The 6,989-nt window shown below is 60.6% G+C and overlaps 2 long non-coding RNA genes across 2 annotated transcripts; one reads left to right on the top strand and one right to left on the bottom strand.

The window, feature by feature from the left end:
- Positions 1-58: 58 nt before the first annotated feature.
- Positions 59-3,247, bottom strand: LOC144221528 (uncharacterized). The gene is made up of 3 exons (XR_013332099.1): positions 3,163-3,247; positions 608-786; positions 59-136 (listed from the first exon to the last, which is right to left on the bottom strand). It is a non-coding gene; the product is annotated as an uncharacterized LOC144221528 (long non-coding RNA).
- A 336-nt stretch (positions 3,248-3,583) lies between these two features.
- Positions 3,584-4,834, top strand: LOC144221520 (uncharacterized). Its single transcript, XR_013332097.1, has 3 exons — positions 3,584-3,799; positions 3,876-3,970; positions 4,728-4,834. It is a non-coding gene; the product is annotated as an uncharacterized LOC144221520 (long non-coding RNA).
- The last annotated feature ends 2,155 nt before the right edge of the window (positions 4,835-6,989 follow it).

Raw genomic sequence — 6,989 nt, 5'->3', positions numbered from 1 at the left:
GTGCTTCCCCCCCCCCAACACTTCTCGCTCTGCCTCCTCTCCCCAAACAGCTGGGAGACTGTATGGAGCTGACTGTGTGCATTTTTTTTCTCTTGGAGAAAAGGTTTACAGGGTCTTGGGCCCCCCGATCTCGAGGCTGTGGGGAAAGGCCACGTTGCTGCCTGTCATCGCTGTGTGTCTGCGGGCAAAGGCCTCACCCTCTCTGAGGTCTGTTGAAAAAGATCCCATACATGCCTGTTCCCCTTCCAGGGATCGCGCCCACATATGGGTAAATCCACACCCTTACGGGGTCCTCTGTGCCTTACCGCCACCACCACCATGGCCGCTCTTCCCTCCGAGTCCTCCCTTGCTCACACGGGCCCAACGCCTTGAGTCCCTTTACTCTTCTGCCAGGCACAGTCCTGCCTCAGGGCCCTTGCACTTGCTGTTCCCGCTCTCTAGAATGAACTTCCCCCATTCCTCCTCCAGCTGGCGCTTCTTCCTGTTTGAGCTCTTGGCTCCAATGGCACCCCCTCTGAAAGTCCCTCCCCGATTACCCCCAGCTGAAGAAGCTTCTCCATCCTTCCCTTCACGTTACATCCTGTTCTGTTTCCTTCCCAGGACTTACCTTCTTTGAAAATATTTTCCTCACCCCTGTGTTTGTGGACAGCCTGTCTGACACGAGACCGAGCCCCTGGGGGTCCGAGACTTTTCTGGCTTTTGCTTTCTGGAGGTTTTCTCCATCTATTTCGGTCACGGCTACCTTCCGGGGCAGCGCTTGGTACACAGTAGGCTCTCAGTCCGTCCCTGTCGAGGAGATGAATAAAAGGAGGAGTGGGAAGCCCGCCCTGGCGGGGGCAAAGGCTCGCAGGTGGGAACGTGGGGTTGGAGACTGTGACCCCGAGGACCCGGTGAAGGGCCCCCGCTTTCTCCCCTTCGGGGAGGGGCTCATACCTGGGGATTCGAGCGCACAGACACCCCCCCAGCACCGCGTGGGCACACCCTGGGCACCCATGCGCCCCTTCCCTGCGAGAGGCACGGGCAGCCGTCCGGCCAAGAACGAGGGTCCCCTCTCACCTCCCCCTCCGCCTCCGGCTCCCAGGGATCCCAGATGTCGCCGCAGCCGGTGAAACCCGCCTGACGCTGGGGGAAGGCCCGGCACAGATGTCCCTGCGATGAAACATCTGGGCCGCACGTTGCCGGCAGCTGGCGGGAGCCGGGACGCGGGGAAACGCGCCGACACCTCCAGGCGGTTGGGTGGCCCGGAGTCACCTCCAGTCCCACCGTCTGTCTGCGGCCAAAAGTTGCCCGAGGCCTCCTCTGGGCCGGAGGAAAGGGCACGGACCCAGCCGAGCCCTGGGGTCCCCTCCCCCCTCACCTCCCTCAGCCCTGGGGCTTGGTCTCCAGATTACACTCCGAATCCCGGCACCTGGCCACACCCCCCGCCGCCTCTGCCACTGCTGTTTGGGCCAGGCCGCCATCATCACCCGCCTGGGGGGGTGTAACAGCGCCTTCCCGCCTCCCCGTCTCCTCCCCGCCTCGCTCGGTCTGCCCCGGCCACCCCGGCCTCTCCGCTGTTCTTTGAACACAACTGGCACGCTCCTGCCCCAGGGCCTTTGCCCGTGTGGTTCCCTCTGCCCAGAATGCTCTTCTCCCCAGACCTCCCCACGGCCAGCTCCTCCTCACCCTCCAAGGCTCTGTTCACATCTCACCTCCTCCAAGAAGCCCTTCGGACACGCTTTGCATAGTTAACCTCTGTTTCAGTCCATTAGGGCTGTTGTAACCGAATTCCCATAGACCGGGGACTGATAAACAACATGTGTTTACTTCTGGGGTTTGGAGGCTGGAAGTCCAAGATCAAGGCGCTGGCAGACTCAGTGCCTGGGGAGGGCCCGCTCCTGGTTTAGCGAGAAGGCGGTCATGGGGGGAGGGGTTGGCTGCGTCCATGGGGGCTCCCAGAGGCCCCCCCCAATATCATCACACTGGGGTGCAGATCTCAACGTGGGAATGGGGGAGGGGCGGTGTTCAGTGTGTCCGCCCGGCCCACGTCCCCTCTGCTCGGCCGCTCCAGCCACACGGCTCACCTTCCAACCCACCGGCTGGCGCCCGGCCTTTGCTCGACCCAGCGTTTCCCTTCGCCTCCCGTCTTGTGCCTGGCGGGTCCCTGCTCCTCCACATACCCCGTTTAATTAAGTTTTTTAATGTTTATTTATTTCTGAGAGAGAAACAGCGTGAGCAGGGGAGGGTCAGAGAGAGAGGGACACAGAATCCGAAGCAGGCTCAGGCTCTGAGCTATCAGCACAGAGCCTGACGTGGGGCTTGAACCCACGAACCGTGAGATCACGACCTGAGCCGAAGTCAGATGCTCAACCGACGGAGCCCCCCGGGCGTCCCAATTAGCCCTATTTCAAATGTCGCTTCTTCCCATCTCCCCACTTAGCCTGGCCTCCTGATTTCCCTCTCTGGATCGCTCCCGCCCCCCCCCCCCCGGGAACCCCAAGGGCCTGAGCGGGAGTCTGTTGGCGGGGCCCCTGGGAGCGTCTCCACACACAGGCGGCCATCAGAGAACCGCATGTTACGCTGGAATTCCGTTTTCCTCCTCAGCCTGCGTCTCCTTCCAGAATCTCCCCGCGGCCGGGCTGGGCTGCAGGGTCTGTTTGGAAGGAGAAGAGCGGCTGGGGGTCGGAGGGGACCTTCTGGAAGCCGGGCTTGCACGATGGGCTCACCGCTTAAATGTGGGTTGTTTCTCTGGATGGCTCCGCGCTCCCTGGCGGAGAGTTTAGAAGGTTCTGGAGCCCCCAGGCCCCCCTGGCAGCACCGTCTCTCCCTCGGGCCACCCAGCGTCCCGGCCCCTCCTGGGAGCTCCCTCTCAGTCCCAGGCCCCTGCGCCATTTCTGATGCCAGATGTCACCTGGGGACATTTAGTCACATGATCAGTGCTGAGACCTGCTGACCACGGGCCGCGGGGCCCAAGTGCAAATCCCAGACTGCCACTTGCATTCGTTCTGTGTGGTCTCGGGCAAAGCCCACGGCTGCTCTGGGCCTTGGCTTCCCCATCTCTAAAATGGGGACATGATGCCTTTAACCTTGGTGTTTGTATTGAAAAGAGGGCCGGGCACTAGGGAACCGCCCAGCGAGTATTCGAGGCTTATTTTTTCATTGCCCGGGTGCTCGCCTGCTCACCTGCTCCTGGGGTCAGACAGGGTCATGGCCTCCACCCTGCTCTGTGGCGGCCATCACTGTAGGGAGAAGGTTCTAGAAGAAGAGGAAGCCGCTGCCNCCACCCAGGGGCAGGGGACACTGTCAGCTCCGCCGGGAGTTCAAAATGCGTTGAACGTCAAGGTTCCACAGCGGCCACCCAGCTGCACGTGCTTGGGGGCCTGGACGAAACCCGCGCCTGGACGTGACCCCGGGAATGACCTTCGCGGGCCGGGCCCAGCCAGCCAATGAGGAAGCCCGCTGCGGCGCCTGGAAACCGTTTCCATGACACCCAGGAGCCTCAGTCCCTTGAAGGGCCTGGTCGAGGGTGAGGGGTTCCGCGCGCGGGTGGGGGGGGGAAAGGCTTGCTCGGTAACCATGGCAACGCCAGCAGCTGCGGGAGGCGAGCCCAGCTGGCCCGGAGACGCCCGCACCCCGGATCCCAGCGCCGCCGTGGCCCGGCCCGACCGGAGACACCGCTCCTCCGCTCCGGGTTCCCCGAACCCGATTTGAAGATGGCCCCGTGCCCTTGCCCACGTGTGTAGGCGGGTCGCGGGTCACGAGAAGGGTCCGAGACCTCCAGGGCTTGGCCGGGGCAATCCGGAAGGGCTTCCTGAAAGAGGTGGGCGTTTCCCAAACTTCATCGCTAAAGGTGGGGCCCCACCTGCCCCATGATTTATTTAGTGTTTGGCTTCCAGCTGACTCACGTCTTCTCAAGTCGGTGTATTTAAAAACAGAGTCGCTGGCGCCCTGCTGGAAATGGAGAGCGGCTCGCACCTGTCACAAATAGCAGGTGGGCAGCAAGCACACACAGGGTGGGAACAAAACACGCTTCCATCCAGTGAGGCGGCTGCCCAGCCGCTGGCGCTTGGCTTACAAGGGGGTGAGGGGGCGACAGGGAAGGGTCACATCGGTCCCGCTGGAGGCTCCTTCCTCTAATCATCGGAGGGAGGAAGGGGGGCCAGGAGGGCTGGCCGCGGGGATTCTGCTGGTTAGTTAATAATCCGGAGGCACTGTGGGCCCTGGCATCCAGGGGAATCCTACACGAGGGCATTTGGTTAGGCCGAGGGGATAGGCAGCCAGGCAGAGGGCACAGCGTAAGCGAAGGCTCAGAGGTCGGCTGGAGGGGAGCGGGAGCAGCTCTGAGAGGCTGTGTCCCCGGGCCAGAAGGCACACGGCCTCCTGGGCTTTCTGGTGTTTTCCAACAGGGGAGGGAAAAGCGCCTGACCTTCCCACGGCCCACGCGAGAGGGGTCCTGGGGCTGTGGGCTCTGAGAGACCATTGCGTGGGGCCTTCTGGGAGGTGAAAGCGTTTATCTGGAAGGTGATTCCAGGAAGCAGGAGAAAGTGAGGGGAGATGGGGGACTGGCAGCGTAAGGAGCCAATGATGCGGGCACTGGTGGGCTCACGTTTGGGGGACCTCTGGTAGACTGTGTAGAGCAAGCCTCAGAGTTGGCCCACTCGTATCTCAAAGGCTCTAACAAGTTCTGCAGACGGGATACGTGTCGAACAATTTCCCAGGTGAGGTGAACATAACCTCTTTATCCACAGCAGTTTCCGGGCCACAGTTTTCGAGCTCCCTCATCATACGACTGCCCCCTCTGGTATCCAGACTGCACCACGAGACACAGAAAGGCTGAGACGACTAACAGCGAAATAAAAATTACTAGTAATAATTATTATTCCCTCAAGAGGACATTTATTGGCTTGTGTATCTGGAAAGTCCAGACTGTCTGCTTTCAGGCATGGCTGGATCCAAGAGCTGAAACGATGATAGTGGTGCTACTTTAAACACCTATGTCTTTGTTGAGGTGTAATTGACATATAAATATGCAAAAACGTATGATTCGATAGGTTTTGACACATGTATATTTCCACGCAACCACCACCAAAATCAAGAGGAGTACATCACCCCCCAAACTTTCCTTATGCCCCCTTTTTAAGACCCCTCCAGCACACGATGAAACCCTAACAGGACGGGTACTTTGAGAGTTTGAAACCGGGTGGCTTGCTCGGAGCTCTGCTGGGTTGGGGAACAGGCGAACTTAAGCAGGTCTGGGCAAACACAGCCTGCAAACAGCGCCCAGCAACGGCCGAGTCCCGGGTCCCCAGTTTCGGGCGGAGCTTGGATCCACGAGCTGAGATGATGCGTCTGGAAGGCCGTCACTTTGTGTCTCGGCCCGGCTTTCCTCTGAGTGCGCTTCACCCACAGCTCAGGCCTCCCGTTCATGGAAGAAACGGCCCCAGTCTCCAAGCGAAACTCCTCTCCTTCGGGTCAGCAACCCAGGCGGACCCGGAAACGCTCCCGCCTCTTGGTCCCAGCAAAACCCGTGCCTGATTCCGGTTGGCCTGACTCGGGTCCAATCACTGTGGCTGAGGGAGGCGAGGGCTCCCCGGCTTAGGGTCACCCCGGAGTCCGCAGTTTGTGGGTGTGGGTCAGGCTAAGAGTGGAGGAGCAGGGCTTTGCTCAAGGCGGAGCCAAGGCATCCGGACTGGCCCAGCAGCAGGGGTTTAAACCCTGGGCTCTCTGGACAGGCTGTGTGATGCTGGGAAACCGGCTTGCCTTCTCTGAAGTCTGTTTCTCCATCCTCAGGAAGAGCTCTAGGGGGATTGCGACTGGATCCTTGAAACACGGAGCTCACCGGGTCTGGACGGCCCAGGAGCCTGCGGGGAGGACACCGCCTCCCCCCTACGTCTCTTCCGTGACCCCGGGGACCACAGGCCCGGATTCCTGGGCGTTTCTTACCGCCAGGCCTTGTCGCACGCATACACATCAGGGCCATGGGAGTCGCGGCCCGTGAGAGCAAAATTCATGGACGAAATAACCTACCTACACAGGCAATTTCAAAAAACCTAACTTGCTGCTTATAAGGGAGAAATAAAAAGAATGTTCTATATTGTAACTTTCTGCGTACTTCGATATGTAGCATTTCAATAAATGCTCCGGCACAGTCATGATGAAGGACACTGCAAGGCTAGCGGGGCAGCCTCTGCCCGGCTGACCTGCGTATTTCTTTCCTGGACCGGAGCCCTGAGCCTGGTCTCCAGTCCCTCCCGTCCCCCCACGGGCTGTCATTCCCGCAGCGGCCACCAGAGGGCGCCCGTGAGCACCCGACCTCCTCTGCCCACAGCCCTCCAGGGCTCCCACCTCCCCGGGGTAGAAGCCCAAGTCCTCATCGCGGCCCCTAGGCCCTGCAGGGCCTGCTCCTGTCCCCTCTCTGTCCTCTCCCCTCCCTCTCACCCAGTGACCTCACTCTGCTCCAGCCACACAGGCCTCCTCTCTGCTCTTCCATCACACCACGTGGTCCTGCCCCAGGGCCTTTGCACAGCCATGTCCTCCACCTGGACAGCTCCCTTCCCAGACGTCCCCGTGACTGGTTTCTTCTCATCCTTCAGGTCTCAGTTCCAACGTCACCGTCCGACCTCCTCCCTGGCCCCCTGCTAAATGCTCCCCCACTTCATGATCACATCTATCTACTCTGCCTTCTGCCCAATGCTTTCTGATTTCCCTTTAATTCCCGTATTTCTTTGCTGTCTGCCCCTCCCCCGTGGGGTCGGAGCCCCGAGGGAACTAGACCAGTGCCGGGCACGCGACAGGCCTCGGGTGAATAGTGTGCATTCAGTGAATGCGTACAGGAGTGAGCCTTCTCATGCCCACTTCCTGGATGGGGAGACTGAGGCACGAAGAGTCACCTTGCCCCGAGTGAGACCCAGGCTTGAGGCACCTCGGGATTCTGACGCTGAAACCCGGCTTCCCGGAGAACCCAGACTGAGAGAGGACCTGGGGGGGGGGGGGTGAGCTGGGGAAGGAAA

The sequence above is a fragment of the Crocuta crocuta genome, unplaced genomic scaffold, assembly GCF_008692635.1.
Source record: "Crocuta crocuta isolate KB4526 unplaced genomic scaffold, BGI_CrCroc_1.0 scaffold110, whole genome shotgun sequence".
NCBI lineage: Eukaryota > Metazoa > Chordata > Mammalia > Carnivora > Hyaenidae > Crocuta > Crocuta crocuta.
The sequence above is the reverse complement of the archived record's forward strand: the minus strand, read 5'-3'. Positions and strand labels throughout refer to the sequence as shown.